At 40.8% G+C, this 23,049-nt stretch overlaps 1 protein-coding gene across 2 annotated transcripts in view; it reads right to left on the reverse strand.

Annotated features, from left to right (window-relative positions):
* zgc:171482 (zinc finger protein) overlaps positions 1 to 3,173 on the reverse strand; it is a 59,721-nt gene extending 56,548 nt beyond the window's left edge. Inside the window, exon 1 of one of the 2 annotated variants that reach the window (XM_005456503.4) lies at positions 2,008 to 3,173. The gene's annotated coding sequence lies outside the window, so the exon portion shown is untranslated. The remainder of the gene's footprint in view (positions 1 to 2,007) is intronic. The other variant, XM_005456501.4, reaches the window with a different exon arrangement.
* Positions 3,174 to 23,049: the final 19,876 nt, after the last annotated feature.

Consider the following 23,049-nt stretch of genomic DNA (forward strand, 5'->3'; position numbering starts at 1 on the left):
GTTCCTTTAGGACAGGGTGAATTATGCCAGTCGGTTAATCAGATTCTTCACCAGAGAGTCTCAGAGAGGAGGAGAATGAAATAGGCTACCATACTTCTAGACGCCTCAGAGTTGGGAAGAACAACGCCGCGTAAGTGTGACATAATGAGCATGCCTGTTAATTTGCTTTATTTTTTGAGGGGTGATTTAAAAACTTTAATTAGACTATGAACTCTGTTGTTCATCATAGAGGGAACTGGCACAAATAGCTGGAACAATTCTATTTGCGTCAATAACAATACGTTAAATGAGCTATTATACACTTCATGACCCTGAAAGAGACGAGTACAATGAAATGTAAAGCATAAAACATATTTACCATTGTAAATAAAATGAATATGCTGTAAAGCAGAGGTAGATGATTTAGCACTCTATGTACTTTAAATCCTCTCAGATACTTTTTTTTAATCTATGTCCATAAACTGGCACTTTGCAATAATTCATCTGCTTTAGCTCTCACATTTTGGAACTTGGAACCTTTTACTGTAATTATTTAACAAACGATTAGTTAGTTGTTGCCTTTAGAGGGTGTTTTTCTTTTCCGTTCCAGTGCTCAGAGACCCAGCTCGCCTGCCTGCCTTCCTGCTGCACTGACCTAAAGTACAGTAAAAGTCAGCGCTGGCTGAATCGATCACAGCGTAGGACTGAAGATCACTTGCGATGACTTGTGATCGATAGTGTAACTCTATGTAAACAAAGCATGAAGGTTCAGTGCTTTTTCGACAGCTGAGGCAAATGTGGGAAAAGCTGAACCAGTGCCACTCAGTGGAAGTCATATACGCTCATTTTAGGGAGAAACAAAAGGACTGAAAAGGACACATTCTGAAGACTGAGATGATGGCCGCATGTGAAATTAATAAGTGTAATTATCCAAAATCATATTTCATCACATCGTGCTTAAGTGAGGGATTTTTAAGGAAAGCCTGTGCTGTTTATGTGTGTCTGTGTGCGTGTGTCTGTCCTGTTGACGGGCAGGTGAATGCCTGAAAAGACCATAAGCTCTTATCACTCTGCTACAGACACCCGGTATCAAGCTGACTGGACATTCCTCCCAAAGTGACAGATGCTTGCAACAAGAGTGCTCTAAATGAGAATGGATATGGAGCAGTGAAACAGCATCAAAACTAATCCATATTACATCTGACGCGTCTCATTTTCATGTTTCACAGGAAGTCATTGAATGTGGACCGGATGCTTTGAACAGGTTCAGAATGAGAAAATTTCCTGCATACAATTTAAACTCAAGCGTGTGGCCAAGTTTCTGTAACTTAACTGAAAAGTGAACTAAAGCTGGGATGTTTAAATTATTCAAATAAGAAAATTAATCTAAAACTATTTCAACAATGCACTGTTCATTAAAGTCATTTAACCAGCAGTCCATCTGTTCTCTGGTTTCATGTTTTCCAGTGTTGCATCTTTAGATTGTAAAAGTTTGGACTCTGGCATCCTGTGATTGATGGCTTTTCTGATATTTTGTAGATCAGACAAATAAACCATTGACAACCTAGATTAACCGGCAATGAAAGCAATTTTTAGCTGCAGACCCAAATCAGATTTCTCCACATCAGTTTAACTTCTCATGTTCAACACACTCAGAGATGGCCCCAGTGGATGAATGAATAATAAATAACTCAAAGTGCTGCTTTTTTAAATTATAAAGCAGCTAAGAAAGATGTTATGAGCATTAGATGAAAACCTGTGACACCATGCAGCAGCATGGCTGTACGTCAACATACACTGATACCACGTTTCTGGTTTGCCTACAGTTAGAGAACAAAAACAAAGTTTGCAAAGGTTTCCCCCAAACCGACGATCAGTATCCCAGCAATTCCACATGATGCTCTGAGTGGTGTAAAAACTTAGGTATTCTACAACACAAATCAAACAAGACCAATCAATACAAGTCATCCACTGACAAAAACTGATGGGAGGACATAGCGACGGTGGAGTTTAGAGTCCATCGCTCACCTTCCGCAGAGGCACTGACTCCTCTCCGCGAACCCGATGCACCTGCGCACCCGCACCGCGAAATCCGTCAAAACTTAACGCCAGTCCTCCCAGTGTAGCTGTTTGATTTGTTCCTCGTCTTAAGCTGCGATGTCCCCCTCCAAGAAAAACTCCCTCGCGCCGCCGTCTGTCGTGATGCGCGTGTCCCCTAGCGACTCCTCTCCAATCCTCGGTATCGCGGAGGTAAGAAGGAACGAAGCTCTGTTGATATCATCCACCACTACTCCGTGCGAAAGGCACCGCGGAGAGGAAACAAATAGAGGGAGAGAAAAAACACACACACACACACACACACACAAAGCGAGCTATCCCAGCTTGAAGTAGGCGAGAGGGGGACAGAGAAGAAGAAGAAAAAAGTGTGAGCAGCCGTCACTGGGATGAATGAGAGACAGAAAGCGCTCTCGGCTCACGCAGCGTGTGTGATACACGGAACGCTTGATTTGTAGAGTGAGTGAGTGGGAGCACTGGTCGAGTGAGTAGGTCTTCGCACCCACACGCATGTCATATTTCACGAGCATAACCCGAGAGAGCACCCAGATTCCCTGTCATTCCAGTCATTGTAATATCGATGCTCTGTTTCCATGACCCCCCCTTACAAATTAACGCGTCTCTGCTCACACTCACTTTTTAATCCCCATCATTTCATTATAAGGCATATCATGCACTGTTACTGTCTTGTTGAGAAGATGTAGTGTAGTTTCCAGCTGTGTGGTCTCCATCGAGCACTCAGAAGAACCATAGGGTTCATGTGCAGAGGTGCCCCGAAACCGTAATTAAGGCTGGGAATTTGACTTCATCCCAGGCCTCTCTGTCAAACAAACCACCAGACTGCTAATTCCATTTGTAGGCTAAATCAATGCGTTGATGTAACACTTACAAGACTTGTCATGAATATTTCCACTGTGCTCATTTGAGAGAAAAGTTATCCAGATTTTTTTCGTTTTCAAGAGAAAAAAAAAAGTATACAAAATGTACTACTTACCAAGAAATGCATCTGAATGATAAGTTTTGGGCTCTGGGTGCTGCAAGCACTTACACCTGCAAAGAATCAGAAAACACACAACTCATAGCATAATAATCTCTTTCCTCCAACTTTACCTTTCTTCTGACCACCTGTGCAGCCGGGCTTCTATATGCATGTTTGCCACATTTGCAGTGACAATGGTGAGATTTTGAGACGTGCATCTACTCATCTACCAATAGAGTTAAAGATGGAGCAGCACGCTCCATGTTAAAAAGTTTGTTCTCTTCAACCCAGAATGGTCCTCTAAATCTAAATGCCATGAGGTAAAAAAAAGAAAAGAAATAACAGGGATGTCAGTCTTTTGTTATATTGCTCACCGTCCACTAATGCAACTGTTTAGGCGGGTTGGCATCCTGCAGACCTGCAAAACATAGAACCAGTGTGACTTTTCCTCTGTGAACAGGTTTTTTTTTTTTCCCCCTCAGCCACAGGTGAGGTGTTGCAGGAAATGTCCCCGACAGTTTTATGGCATATCTCCTATAGCTTAAAGTTGTCCTTTTCATAGTGCTGCTTCCTCTGGACATGCAGATATTATGTTGAAGACTGTAAAATAAGATGATTTGTCAGAAGAGAAGTCACAGTGTGGAGATGATTCAGAAGGTGCCTGCTGGAGCAAAACTCTCTAATGTTAAAACTGCCAGAGTCTATAAAATGATTATCTCAGAAAAAATAAGAAAAAGAAAAAGAAATTGCTGCAAATGAACTCAATGTTTCAAGAGGAATTATTTTGAAGTGGAATCTGAATAAACAAACCGTTGCCTTTGAATCCCAATCAAACCGAGGCAATTTAACACAGTCGTGAATCCCAGTGAAACTCACAGGAACCGAGTGTCTGAAGCCACAATGTTTACCACAGCCAACAACAGAAAAAAAGCCCCGGCTCTTGATCTATTAGAAATGGCATTAATTCACTGTGGCCTGCAAACAGTTCCCAAAGCAATCATGCACCAAATTTAGAGCTTAGCTGAAAAGAATGACATTGCCATGCACTCCCCTTCCTTTCTTTTTTTTTATAATTTTTCTGTTCGATTATCCCGAGTCTTTTTGAAATGCCACATTTTCTCACTAGTGTATGGATGTGTATTCATTCCGGGAGAATGGGCGCCTATTACACGCTTTCAGAGGCTGTGACAGCAGCCCTCAGTGACGAAGCCAAACACTTCACAGCTCAGACAATGTACCCAGGCAGACGTGCATACACACACACACACACACACATACGAACGCATGCACTCACAGATTCAAATACACACAAACCCACTGACACAATGCACATCGACGAGATGAAAGGGCCAATTTATCAAACCACCAGCTAAGGCAGGCCTGAGGACGTATAGTGTCAGCACTGGTCTGTAGAAAGAGGACAGGATGTGCCTCTCTTTCTGTGTTTGTGTGCAACTTTGTGTGACTTTCCTTGACAGTAAAATCATTTTCCTAACATAATGTGCACTTTTGCCTTGGGCTAATTTTCTCAGGTAAAATGCATCAGCGGCTGATGCCTGCTGACGCGGCTGCACGAAGTGGGGAATTTGTTGTTCTTTTGATTGCCAGGTGCTTTAATGCCAAGAGAAGAAAGTGTGCACATGAATTTGTTAGAAAGAGCCGGGGTGCTAAGGAGAGAGAGGGAGCGATGATAGAGGGGTCTGTCCCACGTTATTTCTCATTAAACTGCAAGATCGATGTTTGTTGTCAGGGTTTTACAGCATTTATAAGCCCAACTGAATCCACTATTAGACTGCCGCAAAACAGACAAAGTAAACAGTGCTTGGGAAGAGTTTGTGTTGAAGTGACAAACAAAAAAGGATTTCACGGCATATTTTTGTGCAAGGATGTCCTAGCTAAGTGGCACTGGTCAGCTCTGAGATGAAGTGAATTCTGAAACTGTCTTTCTTTTTTTTGCTTTTCAGGTGAAACAAGAGACAGACATAAGTACAAAGTAATTTAATCACAAATCAATCGTGATGTAACTGAACTCTTAATTCACTTATTTCAATGATTTTATGCAGATCTTTGATCATATAGAACAGGTGTGGTGGATGTGGATCATTGTGACTAGAGGAGAAGCTTATGCACTGGAAATAATCTCTTTGCTATGGCCTCAAAGAGTGGATTAAATATAACACACACATGTAAATCAGTCCTGAGGAAGTTCCTGAGGGTGCCATGGATTAATACAGGTGTACTGCAATGCCTTTTTAAAGCAAGCAAAAAGTATATTCTTTTTCATTAAATATCTGAGACAAAGTTGTGATTCTATCATTATTAACGCTGACCTTTTCAACGTTACAGTAAGACCCTCATCTAAATACGTGAAGCTTTTTTTTTTTATAAAACAGCAAAGCACCTACAAGGACAAACAGAAAACAGCAGAGATTAAACTGAGACACCAGATTTTATTTCCACTCATCTGCTAACTCCCTAGCTGAGGCAGTGTTTATATTTAGCTCAGAATATGAGTGTGTTTATGTGTGAGGGAGAACATTATAAATGTAAGTCCCCTGATTTTGTGATGTTGTCTTCAGTGTGGTGCATCTGTTGGGTTTTGGCTGCTAGGATACTGGCCTGGTCTGCTTGATACCGTTCCAAGGTCTGGGGGCAGCCTGCTGGCGCTGCCAGTTGGTGGCAAGCCGAGCAGGGTGGATTGCCCATTATATCTGGAAAAAGAAAAAAGGAGCGAGGCCAGCTCCAAGAATTGTGGTCCCCAAAGAACTTGCAAAAGTGATATGGCTGTTTGTACACCACAGGTCAGAGATGCAGAAATGCATCAATAGAAGTGAGCGGGCCTGAATGCGCAGCGTGCGCATGTGTGTAAGGAGTTAAGTGAATGTATGACTAAGAGGATACCGGCAAATAAAGGTCCGATGTTCTCTCCAATAAGGTGTTTATTGGCAACAGGTGAGAGCAAATCCAGGGAGAGAGAGAGATTTAATTTCAGGAGCATCAGCAGCTCGTACACTTACAGCTCGGATCGCTTACAAAAAGCCATATATAGAGGACAGCTGACACTGAGGGTGTACAGAGGGAGCTAAATCAAAATTAACATGATCTTGTCACCACCCTGAACACTGGGATGGGACGATGGAGTGAGAACAGAAAAGTAATTGACATCTACAAAGTCGGCTCCACTACAGATTTATCTTTGTGATTAGTGTCTTATTCCTTTTACTAACAAACCTGTTAAAAGCGATTCAAAGATGAAGCCCCATTTTTGCCTCTAAGGCAAATATTACAAGTGTTTTCACCGTCAGCTCTACCCGTTTATTTATTCCACTCAATATTCGGCTTTTCTCCTCGTATCGAATCGAGAAACCCATCACCGAACACGTGTGACCTCCGAGTGTCTGAAAATGATTTACTGTGAGGTGACAGACAGATCTATGTCAGCCCGAGTGTACAGACCCGATACTTGTCATCAGATGCCAAGAGCTGTATTTTTAATGGTCTAGAATATGCATGAGATTCTGTCACGAAACTGATGTGTGAAAAACAAATTAGCTGGACACTTGTGAATCAATTTCTGTCATATTTGTTTTTATAAAATACCAACGCTGCTCATTTTATAGCCTCCCACAGCTAAGTGAATTTCCTCACGTCTTCTTCTTTTTGTGCTCTTTGATGAAATAACGAGCACAAATCTGGAGTTACAGCTTCTGGAATGCTGATTAGTATATAACGACTGGTGTGCTGCAGTTAGAGAACAATGACTTTTGTTGACCTTCACACATTTTTAATAAGTCCTGTGTTGCTGCAAATGCTGTGTCCTTCTATCAGTCTAGTGTGTAGTTGGTAGCTGTCTCCATCTAGAGGAAAAATGAGTACAGTGAGGGTTCATATGCCTTACACCAAAAGCTCTCACACTGCATCGGTGGTTTTCACCTGAAAATAATCACTCACTTCCCAATGTTATGATAAATATGTGAACATATATGTGATATATTTCATTTTTAGTGTATTTTTTTTCCTATAATCCTGTTAATTTTCTGACATTTATCGTATGACGGTCCTCTCGAGGGGGTTGATCTGCATGTGCCATAAAACTCTGTGTAGATTCACTACAAACTCTAAATGTACATGTGCAATGTTTTTGCAAACTTTTTAGGTAATTCGCGATCCTCTTTTATGAATCTCAGCCATCTTGAAATTCTAGACACAAGCAGGAAGCAGAGTTTAACTTTAATCTTAAGCCGTGAATGGATGTGACACTTGCTGATTTTAATTGCATGTAAAATCACTGTTTGTGCCACAAATTATTACAAATTGCAAGTAAGACAACTGTAAAGAAGCCAAAATTCACCAAATATGAAAAACTCACTTAGAGAAAGGTGAAAAAGAAACGTGTCTTTCATGAGCTTACTTGTTCAATCATATAAAAAGAGTTGGACTATAATCAAGAGGCAAAATAAGACAAGCAAATATCAGTTCATGCAAGTAAAGCATATTGTTAGTATTTACAGAACCACAGTTATCAATAACAATAATAACAGAGACAATCTGTAAATCCGTTGCTTTAAAAAAACAAAAAACAAAAGCAAAAAATTGAACTTATGACAAATGGATTGTTTTGTTATTTGTTCTTTTTATCATTTGCCTTTCTTTGTTTCATGCTTTCTGGCCCAACTTCTTCTAAAAACTTATGAAATATGTGTAAGATTTATTTTTTAATACCAGTTTCTGTGGGGGGAAAATGCTTATACAAATACATATACGTATACATATAAATTGCAATGCTCAAAAACATTAAGGGAACACTCAGTCATCACAGTATAACACAAAGTCAAACTTCAGTGACATCAATCTGTCCATTTAGGAAGCATTGTGAATCAATTCGACCCGCTTTGGTGCAAATGAAGGTGACAACAAGTGCACTGGAGAAGCAACGGGAGAGATCATTGCTGTCTCTTTATCGTTCCAGACTGATTTTTCTCTAGTTTTACTTTGTGCGTGTGCGTTTGTCACAGCTGGTAGCATGAGATCATACTTATTCAGCTTATTCAGGTTGCCCAAAACTGCACATGCATAAATGCTGTTGCAAGAAGGCTTGCTTGGTGTCCCACTAATCTCAGGAGGAGAGGTATCTGCTTCTCCGTGTTGGGAGGAACATTCCCAAAGTCCTGCGAAATGAGCTCCAGCAGGCTACTCATGTGCATGCTCAAACTGTCATAATCAGATTCCACGAGGGCCCACCATCCTTCAGTGGGATCTGTGCTCACAGCCCAGCAAACACGGATCTTGATTGGCATTTGCCTGAGAGCACGTTCACACTAAGTACATGTGACAAGTGTGAAAGAGTCTGTAGATGCTTTGGCATCTGTCACAGAAATTAAAGCATGAAGTTCATTTCTTTGTTGAACCTTTTGCTTTCATGAATTTGTATTTATTGGCCACTTTATTGGGTATGTCTGTGAGGTGAAGTGCAATTTATTTATATATCTAATTTGACTTTTATTTATATATATAATTTTTTTTTTAATTCCCCAGCAAGGTAAGACTATACACCTTTGGAGTGGAGGATCAGAAGTTCGATTCCCGCCTGGAGTGTCTGTATCCAGTAAGGGTCCTAAGGCTAGACCTCCCATGATAAGCGAGCCTACTGGAGACATGAGCGAGACAGATAAATATGAAGGCATGCCGGCTCGGACGTCGCCCGGATCAACAAGGTCCGCTTCAGGTGTTGAGGAACCAGGGCACCCTGACGAGAAGTGGGCTACTGGAACAAGAAGGCATCGGTGGGCAAGAGACGAAATATATATATAAAATTTCATTTTATTTATTCTATTCTATTTTTATAATTCAAATTAACTTTCAAAAATAAACTAAAGGAAAATTACATGTAAATATAAAAAATGTAAGCAACAGTAAACCAGCATTGTCACATTTTTAAGATTACCAAAAGAAAATGAAAGTTTATCATTTGTAGCACAGCTGTTGTATTGAACTGCATTCAGTCTTTTATACTTGTGCCCCAACCCCAGAAATGTAATCATTCAAAACAAGTGCAGAGGACAGTCTCGCCTGTTGTAGGGATAATTAGAAAACACAAGATGGCGCTAGAGAGCTGCAGTTTCACTCCATGCTGGCTGAGCTGAGATTAGAGGAAAGACAAATTAGAGTACAAGAGTAAGAGAGACAGAGGGAGTCAAGTCAAAACCTCAGCAATGTTTTATGACACACAATAGGCTGAGCGCTTCCATTTAAACCAACATTAATTAAATTTATGGCGAACTGAGTTTACACAGCGGAATTGAGTTTTTCTATACTGAAATCACTTTGAGTTGATTTACTTCATCTTTTCCACTTGGTTGCCTATAATTACATCCAAATGACTTGGCCCTCATTACAGATGTCTCCTTGGAATTTAGACGGTTGCGTTCAGTCGCTGTGCATCTCCCTGTGCCTGGGTTTGTGTGTGTGTGCTCGTGTGTGTGTCTATACCCAGATCATTTTTAATTATCTTACAGTACATTTATGTATTTACATTCTATGTGCACTGTGGTATGTTTCCTTTGCCATACTGGTTGAAGAGCATGTTTTTGCAATGCATCACTGACGTTCCCAGCCATGTAAAGTACTTTGCTCCTTGACCAACAATCTGTGTGACTCATGATCTGGTTCCCCTCTTGCTGAGGAAGTGGGGACATTTTAATCCCTTCAGCTCCCACTTTCTACCTCATCACATCCCGACTTCCCAATCCAAACTTCTCCCTTTGCTCATCCAGGTTTTATCTAGATCTCTCTGGGATATTTAAGCTGTACTGAGGTTGTACAATGCACAATTTATTCACATGCACTGAAATCCATGTGTTTGCATGGCTCAGAATGTAAATAGACACACCTACAGATGTATTTGTAGATTAATCTCACCATCATCTTTTCCAAACATGCCTAACCGCAAGTTGTACCTAAGCTCTGTGAATTTCCATTCCCCATGTATCCATGCGACTCTGAACAATGACATGATCCTCAAATGGCTTTATTCTAAATCCCCAGAAATCCGTAACAACCACTGGCATGACAGTAAAGCATGGTAACCCTTTCCAACAAGCCATTATTCTCTTTCTTCCGAACAAAAGGGACTCAGCTTTCCAGCTAACAAGACCGAACTCATGGTTTCGTGGTTGGAACTGAACAAAAACATTAACAGAGTCCGTACGCCGCGGGGTCTCTGTGTAGTCGCATCCATGTATTTGTGCTGGTGACTGTGTGCATGTGTGTGCGGTGTTACTGCATATTTGTTGGGGTTTTGACCTGTACCTTGACAATTCGTCTCCGGCAGTTCATCGTTCTAGCAGATGATAAGATTACAGTCTACTGGAAACTTAGAGCAGAGCAGCCTGGGTGAAAGTGAAACTTTACACTGTGACCCATCTCCTCAGTTGCACTTAAAACCAACAATAAGAACATACCAACAAATACAGTTTATTCACAGGCGCATTATAGCTGTTGGACACTCATCCCTGCAGAATAAGGGTTCGCTTCCTGTTTTTGTGTTTGCTGCCAAATTCATTTGGACATCACAGCCAAACAGTTTAAAGTCTCAAAACTGTGTCAATAAGCTGAACGCACATGATGCTTCCTTTCGCATCTGGACTTGATTTGATTAATTGTTTAAGAGAGAGGAGAAAAAAAAGAAGAAACAAAACAAACATGTTTTTCACAAACCTCAAAATGTTAGACACGTTTCGACCAAAGGAACTCGGGACAAATGTGGTATTTTCTGAAAAGCCTTAAGATTAACTGAGTCAGAAGAGATTTAAACCTTGACATGGCAATGTTCCAAGGCTTGGACACTGGTTTATGTGGGATAGTATGCAATGTTTATTTCAGTGAAATATGGTTCTTTGTGCGTCTTGAAGCAATGCACAGCTGGAACACATACTTTTCAGAGTTATATCAGACTTCAAAAGGACAAAAGACAAAGAAAGCAGAGGAAATGGATTAACTTTAAGTGCATTTATTTATGAGCAATATATTGCACAAACTTGATAATTCACCGTGCAGCCGTGCACCCCCATGTGATGCCGAGTCGGCTTCATGTGCTGCAGACAGCGTTGAGAGTCAGTGGAAGTCTGACGGCACCAGTTCTAAATTATTCCACACTTGGTTTTTTGTATGATCTGTAAAAGTTCATACATCGCCAATTATGTTAGATGTCCATGATATACTTCTATTTACTGATATTATTATCAGGCCAATCTTGCATCTGTGTCCATAGAAAATGTAGTCTCAGACAAATTTAGCTATAAATCTGACCTTGGGTTAAAATCGGCTTAAAGCTTTAAGCAGAAGCAGTTATGTTATGTTAATGACAGGATCAACTTGCTTGTCAAGTATTTTTGACCCAAGGAAGTGGGGGGGAAATGGAGAAAATCTGATATGTAGAAATGTCTTAGACATGCAGAACAATTTGTGAAGTGAACCCTGGACCGATCTGAGTGCAAACCAAAATCTGTTCTGGGCAGGTGTATTTAAAAATGATTTTAAGTCAAAACACTCAGTCTTTTTTTCCTCCCGTCACTCCTCGCGCATTAATAAATGTGACAATATCACTCTGCGAGGGTACTCCAGTCTGCTGCGCACACTGGAATCTGCTGTGCACACTTCTTACCTTGTTCCAGTTTGGCCTGAACAAACATAAAATTTAATATTACACTGCAAGTGTTTAAACAGACAGTCCAAGAAAAATGGAAGTGGTGACTTGTCGAAGTCATCAAGCAGAATTACCTGTGAGGCCTATACCATTTGTGTATTTTGTGGTGTATGTGTCTGTGAGTGTGAAGACTGTTATTCCACTAATTCGATATCCATCATTTCCTACATTTTTCTTCTCCACTTCTGGTGTGTTTTGCCAAAACATGATTGACTGCTGTGCCAAGGTGGCTCTCTTGTGTTTGGCGCTCACTCACTAGGTCTAGTGGCAGTGATTTATGTGTCTCAGATGGACACACAGTTTCTGGGGGAAATATCAGATGGTGCAGAGATCAGTAGTGTTGTTTTTCTCTATGTTTTAATGCCCCAGTGATGTCTCTTAGGAGAGTGTGAATGTAAAGTAAACAGGGGGAAAGACTTACCTCTTTGGTACTGCACTTTACAGCCGTTACAGCTTCTGATAGCAGGCTGTTTGTTTAATCACACCTGGAGATCCATCACGCAGAAGACTGCTGGCCACGCCATCACATCACAGCACTGTGTCTCTGTGGTTGCTCCTCTGCATCCTGTTGCTTCACATCTGCTCCTCTGAAGCTGCTCTTCTTGTTTTCTCACTAGCATAGCAGAAAGCCCCATTTGTCTGTTCACTCTTTCCTGTAACTGTGGGACAACTTCTTTTTTTTGTATTGTGCACCTCTCTGCACTTACGACTTGGCATGTCCTGTGTGTGTGTGTCTCTGTGTGGGGATGCTGTATATATAAATGTGTCCCTTAATGACGTGGCATTTGGAACAAGTATCCTTTTGGAGCTGTGTCTCACTAAGTGAGACACAGAAATGTGTCATCAGGCAGGGACAGGGTGGGGAAGGAGATTTATGAGGTGCTGAGGCGGACACAAGCCTTACTCACGTTGGTAATGCTCAGTCAGTTTTTTAGATAACGAATAATCATAAACACTTATAGCCAAGAAGTTCCCAAGGTACACATACATATTCAATATGTAGGGCAGGCCAATGCATACAGTCACATATGACCACACACACAGAAACGCTTAGAGAAAATGTCCTTGCCATTCTTCTGTCTGTAAAACAGTAACACATTCTAAATGAACAGACAGGGAGAGGGAGGGTTTGACATGAATTTTACACGTGATTTATACGGTGCAGATGGATCATTAAAATGTTACCAATCCGAGAAGAGCATTTAAGGTGCAGACTGAAGCTTCACTCTGTGCTGTATCATTCGTCTGGAGGCTTTGAGCCCGGGTATCCTGAACCCAGGTGCTTTAGCTGTTCTCCTGCAGCATGTGTTGACCATGACGGGCTACACTTTGGCTCACCTCAGGCCCGGAGGGCTCGGTTAGCTCCAGATGTGGATTCCGGATAATTAGGCACATAATGGAGGGCCAGTTTTACCTGCCCGAGGGTTCCTACGGGGTCAGAAGTGAGTGCTGCGCAGGGTTATATATCATACATACAGTATGTGCATAATCGAGGTAGACCATGGTGCCACTTCTTTTTCAGGAAGAAGTGGATAGCTTTGTCATTGAAGTGGTCCAGTGGGTATACAAAACATGCTTTATGTGTCTGTAAAGTGCACTGAGGTGTGTTTTATGGATTGTTTTTAAGCTACCGAGTAGTAACCAAGGAACTAGTTAACTTCATTTCAAGCCTTTTCTCTCTGTTGCATTTCATATCCAACATGGAAAGAAAAACATGCATGGCAGCTCGGAGGGAAAAAAATGAGGTGCCGTCCAAAATGCCCAATATGAAAAGGTTTGCACAGTATTTAGCTTCAGTTGATAATTCACTTCTTGCATATAAAGAAAACTTTTTGATCCATAAGCTTTTCTTCAGGAATTTGTCTCACAGCAAAAGCCCCAAATCTTTTGAAGGTGCTCTGTATCGTCTTTTCAGTTCTTTGATGAAGCTGGCATTCTCACAATATATTATATTAATGTACACTTAAGCGTGGCTGGCATAAGAACTGAGACTTCAGAAAACTGACGAGATTAAGAGATCTAAAATAAAAAGTTTGGTAAGTAGGCCAAACTGAATCAGAGAGTATTTCAGATGAAACCTGGTATTTGACACTGCTGCATCACAAATGAGTTAAATCCCTAAAAGACCGGAGCGATTTTTGTATTCCTCTGCACTGCTGCAGTTAGTCAGTCATTTTATATACGCATTAAGAAAGCCAGTGCACAGTCTGCACCTGTGATGTGGCAAACACTGTACCATACACAAATACCATACAATGATATAAGTGCATGCATGTACTATGTGTACATGATCAGAAACTTACCATTCAACAGGGAACCCACAGCGAACATTGGACAAGTAAGGATTAAACTTCCAGTAAGCAAATTCCTCTGTTCATGTCTTTCATCAGTGTCTAATTGGCATTTAGCTGCTTCAGTGGAGCTGGGTCAGAGAGAGAGTTAAAGAGAAAGAAGGCGAGAGAGAGACAGGGGACATGGGTGTGGGATTTTTTTTTTTAAAATGTCTGTTGCTGTTGATGTTTTAGACCAATCCCAGCCAGAATTACAGTACAGCTTTTTTAATGAGGGACCCGACAAGCAACAAATGCATGTGTTTGTGCATATGAATACATATCTGAACATCCACCATGTCAGTTCTTCACCCTTTTATTACAAACGTGTCATCTGATGAAATTTCAATATGGGTCAGTCAGATAACAACCATCATCAATCTTCAAACGTGCTTGTGTGTGCGGTTGTTTATGTGATTTGTAATTAGTATCTATCTGACTCAGACTCTTAACGTGCTTTGTGCGACTGGACCTTCCGAGCTGCTTTCATTTAACGTGACGTCGCATTTAGAGGAAATTAGAGGGGAAATACCATAACCAGACTAAACAGGCTTTACCTGTGTGTTTGCACGCACGTGTGTGAGACTAAACAGGATTAAGAGTCAGAGACAGTAGATGTGGTTTATTTCAGAATTACAAGTAGCCATTCTGTAAACAGACATCCGGAAACACGCAATTACAGTAATGAGCGCATGTGGTTCAGTGGTGCACATCTGCTTAACATTGACACCAACTAAATGACCATTTGTGGTGGACTCAAGGATGAGACATGCATGGGTTAGTGTGTGGCAAGTTGAGATGTCAGTGTGTGTTTGCACAGACTACAGTGATGCTAACAGGCAGCTCTCCCAAGGGGCACTACAGTGGCAAAAACAGACACATGCACATACTTTAATGTCCACCACCACATTTAACACTCTCTGGCTCTAAGGATATTATCCCCCTCTCTGTTATTTACTTGTGCTGTTAGCACTGCCATGGCAACTAGCAGTGTTTTGGAGAGTGCTTATTCAGGGAATGTGAGTCTGGGGATGGATGAAAGAATACATGGGACCCTCTCTGCTTCTTCGGGTTCCTGAGAGGGGGAGGGAAGTTAAAAGAAAGACAAAAAGGCAGACTTAGCAAATGACCTTTTATGTACACATTAAATGCTATTTTACATATTACTGAACATGTCATTCAAAAGCATACATGCTCTTTATAGTCCCAAATGAGAAATACATTTAAAGAAAGAAAAGGAACATCAAGTAGACATGCTGTATGAAAAGGTGCCATTTTCATGAGTAAATCATAGTACGAAACAAAAAGCACTCTTAGACAACTGGTTATGGAAGAAAATTGTATTAGGTGAGTTTTCAAAAGCACCGTAGCCCGGAGCACAGTTGTGTTATTGAAATAAAACATGTTTTGTGAGTTATTGCCACATTAGCTCTGTGCCTCCTGATGGCAGACAGGAGAGGAAAATCTTTAAAATCAAAACCTTTCTTGTTAGAAATGGAGAAAAGGCCCTGTTTGGCAGAGCACACGGGGTCTCTCGCAAGCAACAGTGAAAAATAAGTTTTCTGTGATGTACACATTTCTATTACATTATCTGAGCTTTAATAATAGGTCCACTTGAGCTTTAAGTGGACCTATTATACATTTCCTACATTCTGTCATATATATACTGTTACAGTGATGGATGGCCATATTAAATATGGCCAGAGATTCGAATAATGAGGTCAGAGTAGGTGCAAGAAATCCATGGGAGCCAAAAACTCAGGCTTCAGACTCCTCTAATTGCTCAGTTTTTCAACTCCTGTCAAAGAGTGAGAGAGTTTACAAGACAGTACTGAAACTTGCTATGACGTATGGTTCGAAGATGGTGGCCCTCGCAAAAAAACTTGGAGGTTGAGCTGGAGGTGGCAAAGTTGAAGATACTCAGATTTTCATTTGGAGTAACCAGGATGGACTGAATTAGAAATGAGTATATCAGAGGGAGAGCCTAGGTTGAATGATTTGGAGCCAGTGTTAGAGAGGCAAGGCTGAAATTATGGAGGAGTATAGAGAATAGAGTACAGACGGATGTTGAAGACAGAGCTGCCAGTTGGAAGGGAAAGGAGGAAGTCCACAGAGAAGATTCATGGATGTGGTGAAGGAGGACATGCAGAATGTTGGCGTTACAGATTGCTAGGTATAGAAGTCAAAGACTGAGGCTATCCTTAAATATCTCAGGCACACAGCTTTGGCTCTTAACATAACAGTCCCAACTCACATGCTGTTCAAGTCTTTTGTTTGCAAGGAGGAGAAGGAAGAGGAACTGAGGAGCTGCACCAAGGCTCAGTATGTGATAAATCACTATTGTTTCTTAACTGTGATTTTTGTAAAGCTGCTGAATCAATGAATAATAGTAATATGGAGTTAGAAACTGAACATAAAAGTTCCCCTGTAAGTCTTGTGGGGCTTGTTTGTTTTTGTTTAATATTTTAGGGTCGATAGCCTACAATGTAAAGGCTCTCAAGGCAACAGCTGTGAATTGGTGTCATGTGAATAAAACTGAAATGAACTGAACTGACAAAATATGCAGTTACCTATCACAATTTTTAAAATCTAAATTTTTAGTGCAAAAATCACAGAAATGAAAAGTAATTTATTGCAAAAAACGACATCAACTTCCCTTAATTTAATAACTGAAAACACTTTAAACCATTCACTTCAAGGTTAAAAGGCCAGAAGAGGGCAGTCATGTGCAGGATAAATAAATACCGGCTTGCACACCCATGCATGTTTACAGATAAAGCTTTTTTTTGCGTGCTAAAATGTCTTATGTGTCCGTATGTGTGATTTTATCTGTTGTGGGGGTGGGGGGGTTCATGCAGTGGGTTTCCCCTGCAGAGCAAAGAATCTGAGGAACGTGTATGACCTGATGAGTGAACTGGTCCAGTGGTGAGGGTGTAAATCCTTCTGTCACATACTCAGCAGATACACAGTGGCCCTTTTCCTTCTCAAATAGCCAGATTCAACTGTTTTTGCTCATCTGACGCTGTCCATAACTCAACTTCAAAGAAGGGGCTGCTTTGTGTGGTTGGAGTGATAAAACTCCCCTTGAATGTAAGAATGTTAATGATCAGGGCTGCTCTGCTTTTGATGGAAGAATATATATATAGAGTCAAGTGAAAGCGTGTGAAAGGGACTAAGTGGGTGTCTATGGTATTTCACAATAAAGGCAATAAAGTGCTTGTTATACTTAACATGATGCACAGCAGAATCACAGAGATAAACAGCACTGTTAGAGTTTAATGACGTATCAGAGGAAAGAGTCCAGTGTGGCTGCTGTGGGTACTGGGCAGGCTTGTACTGTAAGTTAATGCAGGTTAAGTGTGTGACCACAGACACTGATGAATAGCCCGTGTGAAAGTGAGGCCTGCTATGCTGTGCTACGCAGGGGGGGATTATGATTCAGTTCCTTTTGACACTACAACTAGAATTTGGGCTCAGAGAGAAGGAGAGAGATAGAGAGAGAAGTGCATGGAAAAAAATCAGGGAGGATTTACGGTGTCTGAGCCCTGCTGTGAGAGGGCCTTTCCTCTGAAAGGCAAGGAAATACTTCTTCAATCTGTCTCCCTGCTGACACCGGTGCGTAACAGACGCATACATGCCCCCTTAACCCACCCCTTGCCTTTCACTTTCCTGTGCTGCTCTTCATCTGCCCTGCCTTTAAAACTGCCGGTAATGATGCAGCTCATTGAAAGTGGTGAGAGGAGGGGAAGAAAGACTGTGAGTGGAAAAAAAAAGTGAAAAGAAAGAGAGGGATAAGTCCAGTCCCCAGAGCCTCAGGGAATTCTCAAACTGTGGAAAATGTGTGCTCGTCGTCTCTTCATCCTTCTCCAGAGAGCACAGTTTCCAGGAAGCGCAGGGGTTATGCACACACAGTTTTTTAGTGACCTCCCACCTCTGATTAGCCTTGCGTAGCTGCTAAGTGGTTCTCTGTGACTCCTCTGCTAAGCCTGCCAGATCTAAAGCCTTTTCCACACAGTAGCAGCAAGCAGGATATATTTCTAAAGTCATGATGTCCCAGGTATTGTGATAAACTGGTATGGCTTACTAATTAAGGTAGCTTGGTTTCATTTATGGTGCAAATATGCATGCCCACTACAACAGATCTGCGGCCAGTTGAGTGGAACTGAAACATGCTTTGGTTCTGATGCTCTGCACAAACGCCTACAGGCAATAAGTCCAGTTTGCTTGCGGCTTTGTATTGTGTGATTTTTTTTAAAAGCTGTAATGCTGCGAAGCATAACCACCAGCTTTGCCATTGTTTTTTCCTCTTCTCCCACAGCTGACCCATTTCTGACCCGTTTTTTCTTGTCATGCTTGATATTAGAAAAGTTTAATCATTGCTGGGAGACATACAAAGAGGATTAACATTCCTAGGTCTCCTAAACTCAGACGTTGCCCTTCTCCCTCCCATTTCTCTTTCACCCCCAAGCACCCCTTTCTCCCTCACTTCTCCAAACTTTATGCCTGCTTTCATTCTGCTTGTTACTTCGGTCTGTTGCCCTTTTCATAACTCTGCTAACAGTCCTGTCACCAATCAGATATCTATTTGTCTTCAGTCTGAGCATGTTAACGCTTCCGTTAATGTCTGTAAAAGCATGTGGACTTGTCAGCATCAGATGTTCTTGTGTCTTTCCTCCCCCCTGTCTTTGTTTTTATCTGTACAGGATATGACCAAATTGTTTGTGTTTGTACCGCATACTTAGGCTGCAATTACAGCTTTTCACCATGGAAGCTACTTTTGCTCTCAGCCTGAGGGCAGAAGACTCTGTGTGGGCTCCCCGGTGCCGTGTCCTGTATAATACTTACAAGTTTTGTCTGCTGTCTATGTAGACTGTACTCAAGTGAGCGTCTGTATGCTGTCATCTAGTGTATACAGTTCTCTCTGTGTGGACAGTAATAGATGGTCGGTATATCACTTTTAATGAGTTTGAAGAGAGATTAGTGAGGTTAGAGTGTACAGCTCTATATGTCTAAACATCTCCATGCCTCTTGCATCTACAACTTATCATGTGCACGTTTGCACATTTTGTGTGGTACACGTCTCCAGTACCACACACCATCAAGGTTTATGTTGCTGATTTTTCTTACATCAGATAAAATCCAAATTTGCCCTTATCAAGTGTGATTGAGCAAGGGGATGACCACCATCCCGTTCTCCCTCATTTTGGGTGTAACTCCTACTCTCTTTTAACACACCCTCCAACTATTTACCAAAGGAATGAGTGGAGGAGTATTGAATGTTCAAAATACTCCTAGCAGTCATGCAGCAGTTGTACATTAGACCTTTGATTTTAAAGAAGAACAGCTGTCAGATCCTGTTTTACTGTGTACCCTTGTAGCATTAGTTTAAAATCGATACGTAGGCTCAGGGTGCTGATTGTGCAGCGAGATTGTGGAGCGCATGCTGAAGCTGGATGTTCACAGTTATAGAAACTGTTGAAGTATATTGAAACATTCCACATGCATGCTTTCCGTGGAAAGCCTTGTGTGGGCTTAAACCAGATCACTTTCCACTGCAGCCAAAGAGCAGGGTTGTATTTCCAGGGTTTGTTTGATGTATGATGCTATCTACTGAATGTATAGCACCACCTCAGTGCTGTCTCCAGATTGTTGAGTAGTCTGCCTTAGGCTATACAGTAGAGACTTGGCTGGCCTTTGATGTTGATGAGGTCAGTCATCATTTGTCACAGCGTTGTTTCAGCCTCCCTCATCATGCTTCAAGAAGTTAAGTATTTTCTGGAATCAGGTTCTCAAAAAAGAATTTTTAAAAGCTACACTAAAATGAAAAAAGAAAAAATAAGAAGAAAGCTGTAGAACAAATATTACATTTTTTTTCTACTGTGATGAATTTCGGTGAGACATAATAATTTTATGGGTATCATATCATTTACACTTGTGATATATTTAGCAATACACTAATATCTTACATTGATATTTGTAGTAAACATGAATGTGCTCCCCCTATATTCTCCCATTAGACCTCCTCATGGGGGTGCTTATCATTCATTAAATATCACAAATGTGGATAAAGTGAACAGGAGTTAATAAAATAAGAAATTCCAAAAAATCATTGGGAAAAAAGATAGAAAATTGGAGAAACCAAATCAGAGAGCTAATTAACTTAATTGAAAGAATTAAAAATATTGTATTGAAATAATTCAATACAATACAATACAACAAAATGACAATGCAACAAGCAAATAAAAATTGTGGCTCCTTTTTCTTCTCAATTATATCCTGTTGTATCGTAGATAATCTTTTCTTGCAATTTATCGATTATTGCAAAATCACTGTATCACGATACAATGGTTATCATGTAATATTGTAACACTGGTTACAAAGATAAATGATCTTCTGATCATGTTAGATCTGTATATGACAATATTTTTTCCATAAGAGTTAAGAATGATTTTTATTCATTGCTGTTAACAGTTGGTTAGATTTGCCTATGCACCACAGCATACCTCATGTTATTTCCATTCTCCTAACATATTTTTGAGATCACCAAGACCTGATGATCTGACCGGTTCCATCCTGCTTGCCATCACTCCCTGGTGGCATGGATCTAAAACACATGATGAGAGAGTGGCATGCATCTTCCTCAAGACTACTGACACCCGAAAAGACCAGATTCTAAATAAACTTGTCTATTAAAAAACTAACAAAACAACCACAAAACTGCTGGTCACACATTGTGATAAAACACAGACATAAACAGTGTGTTAAGAGTCAGTCACACAGGCCTAGAGACCAGTGAGTGACCCCCCCTGGCAAAAACCGGTCAGTAAGTGTTCCAGGTTGCAAAGAGGTCTATGGACTTGCCCTGGTTGCATTAAAGATGTTGACTTGTCTGCAAACACTTGTAAATTATTTATCAAGTGTGGTCAAACTGTGAAATATGTGACAGAAACCATAAACAGAGACCATTTGACTTTAAAGCAAATGTTTTGCTTTTTGGTTAATGGACTTGTCTCTGTATAGTGCTTTTCTACTCTGCTTGCACTCAAAGCGCTTCATACAACTTCACCCATTGATACAAGCACTGGTGATAGCTAGCAACCTCCAGCAACCAACTGGGATAATGGTAATGGTAATGATAATGGTAACATTTCAGAACATGAAAATTCAGAGGAAATGTTGCTTATACAAAGTTAATTACTACAATCTGTATCTAGAGAGATTTGTGTCTTTAATTTGAAGTGTTATGTTTAAAACTTAAACCTGTCTATTACTGACTCTTAATGGATTTAGGTTTATATATATGTTATGTAATTTAGACAAAAACAGAAATAGACTAGAAAAGCCACTTGTTTTGTAGTCAAAACTTTTCTAATTTTAGGACACTATCTATCACATTTGGAAAACAGGTTTCCAGGTCCATAATCTAATTTGGTCATTGGTGCGGCTTTTATTTTTCTTTGTCAGTGTGTTGGCCAAGCAGTAAATAGTGAAATAGCTCTGTCATTAGTGTTATCTTGCGTATGCTGCGGTGCACCCTACCACAATCTGACCCCTGCCTCTGCTTCTGCGTCGCAGCAGCTTTCATCAGTCAAAGAGCTGTTCTTCTCAGCCTATCATCAGCTGCCATTAGTGCTCTGAGAGGCCCATGCTGTTACACACACACACACACATACACACACATACATGCACAGGTGACACACCGCGAGCTGTTCTTCAAGGTTAGGTCTTAATGCCTCACCACATGGGAGTCTTTAATGATAGCTGAGTCACATGTGTCAGTGAATAAAAGACATTTTCATCATTTAGCCATTTATTTGTTGGAAATGACATTATTAAATGAAACTTTGTGACACTTTTTTCATCTGATGTTTTTGACCTTGTCTAGGAGGAAGAACCTTTACCTAGAAACCTCAGCACACACCCTAATTGATTGCTATTTGCCATTGACCATGACCGGTCATAACACACCAACACACAGACGCATAACTGCCCCACTCTGATATGGTATCTTCTCCAAAGGCATTTCTTGTTGACAGGTGGCCAATAAAGCCATCATTTTCTGGGGCGACAGGATGAATTATTGTAACCATTCTGTCCCCGTCTCTTTCTGAATACACACATTCTTCTTCCCCTGTAGTTCCTTTGACAAAGACGTGACCCACTTTGCATTCTTGAAGCCTGCAACCAGCCTTTATCATTACTTGCTTTTTATTGGTACATCCACATCCCTTCAAGCACGCTGTTCCTTTTCTTATGTGAGTGTTTTTAATCCTTGAAAAAAAGTCTTTGAAACTCTCAAACATTTGGCTTAGCTAATAAAATATGAACAGTGGTAGTACACGCACTGCCTGCTGGTTAAATCCACCAGATATTTACATGCCATATTAAATGCTGTTCCTTTGGCTGTACTACATTTTAGAAACCAAAGAAAGTAGAGGAACAGATGATAAGCACAGCTATGGCTGTGTTTTTTGTGTTTGAGAATCCCCATGATAGGAGCTGACTCAGTTACAGTAGCTCTGGCTTTTACTGGAATTTCTGGCTGATGTGAATGACTCTCAGAGCTCTTGTTGTTGTTGTGAAAATGTGTTGGTGTTTGCTTTGGCATAGGGCAAACTTGTAAAGGTCTATTCTAAGCCTTTGAAAAATTAAATCAGGCAGCTGCCAAGCTGCTGGCTGTGAAGTGAGGTACTGTGTCATGTTTGTGCAGGGTAAATATAGATAAAAACACATATCAATGACAATTCTGTGTGTTTCAAGTGTAACCGTGAGACTAATTACAGGCATTTGTATTTATTTGTGCTGCTAGTATGTATACGTATGTGTGCAAACTCCTGTCCACGTGTGGATGAGCCAGTGCAGCACAGTTTGAGTGTTGTATGATGAGTTTAGCACAGGAAGCTGCTCGTTTGTTGACTTGTCCCTCTACACCAACAGAGCTGCCAGCAGTTGATCTACAGCCAGTGAAATGGCAGAAAGAGAGGAAGAGAAGTTGAGGGGCG

This window comes from Oreochromis niloticus, linkage group LG13 (assembly GCF_001858045.2).
Source record: "Oreochromis niloticus isolate F11D_XX linkage group LG13, O_niloticus_UMD_NMBU, whole genome shotgun sequence".
In the NCBI taxonomy this organism is placed as follows: domain Eukaryota; kingdom Metazoa; phylum Chordata; class Actinopteri; order Cichliformes; family Cichlidae; genus Oreochromis; species Oreochromis niloticus.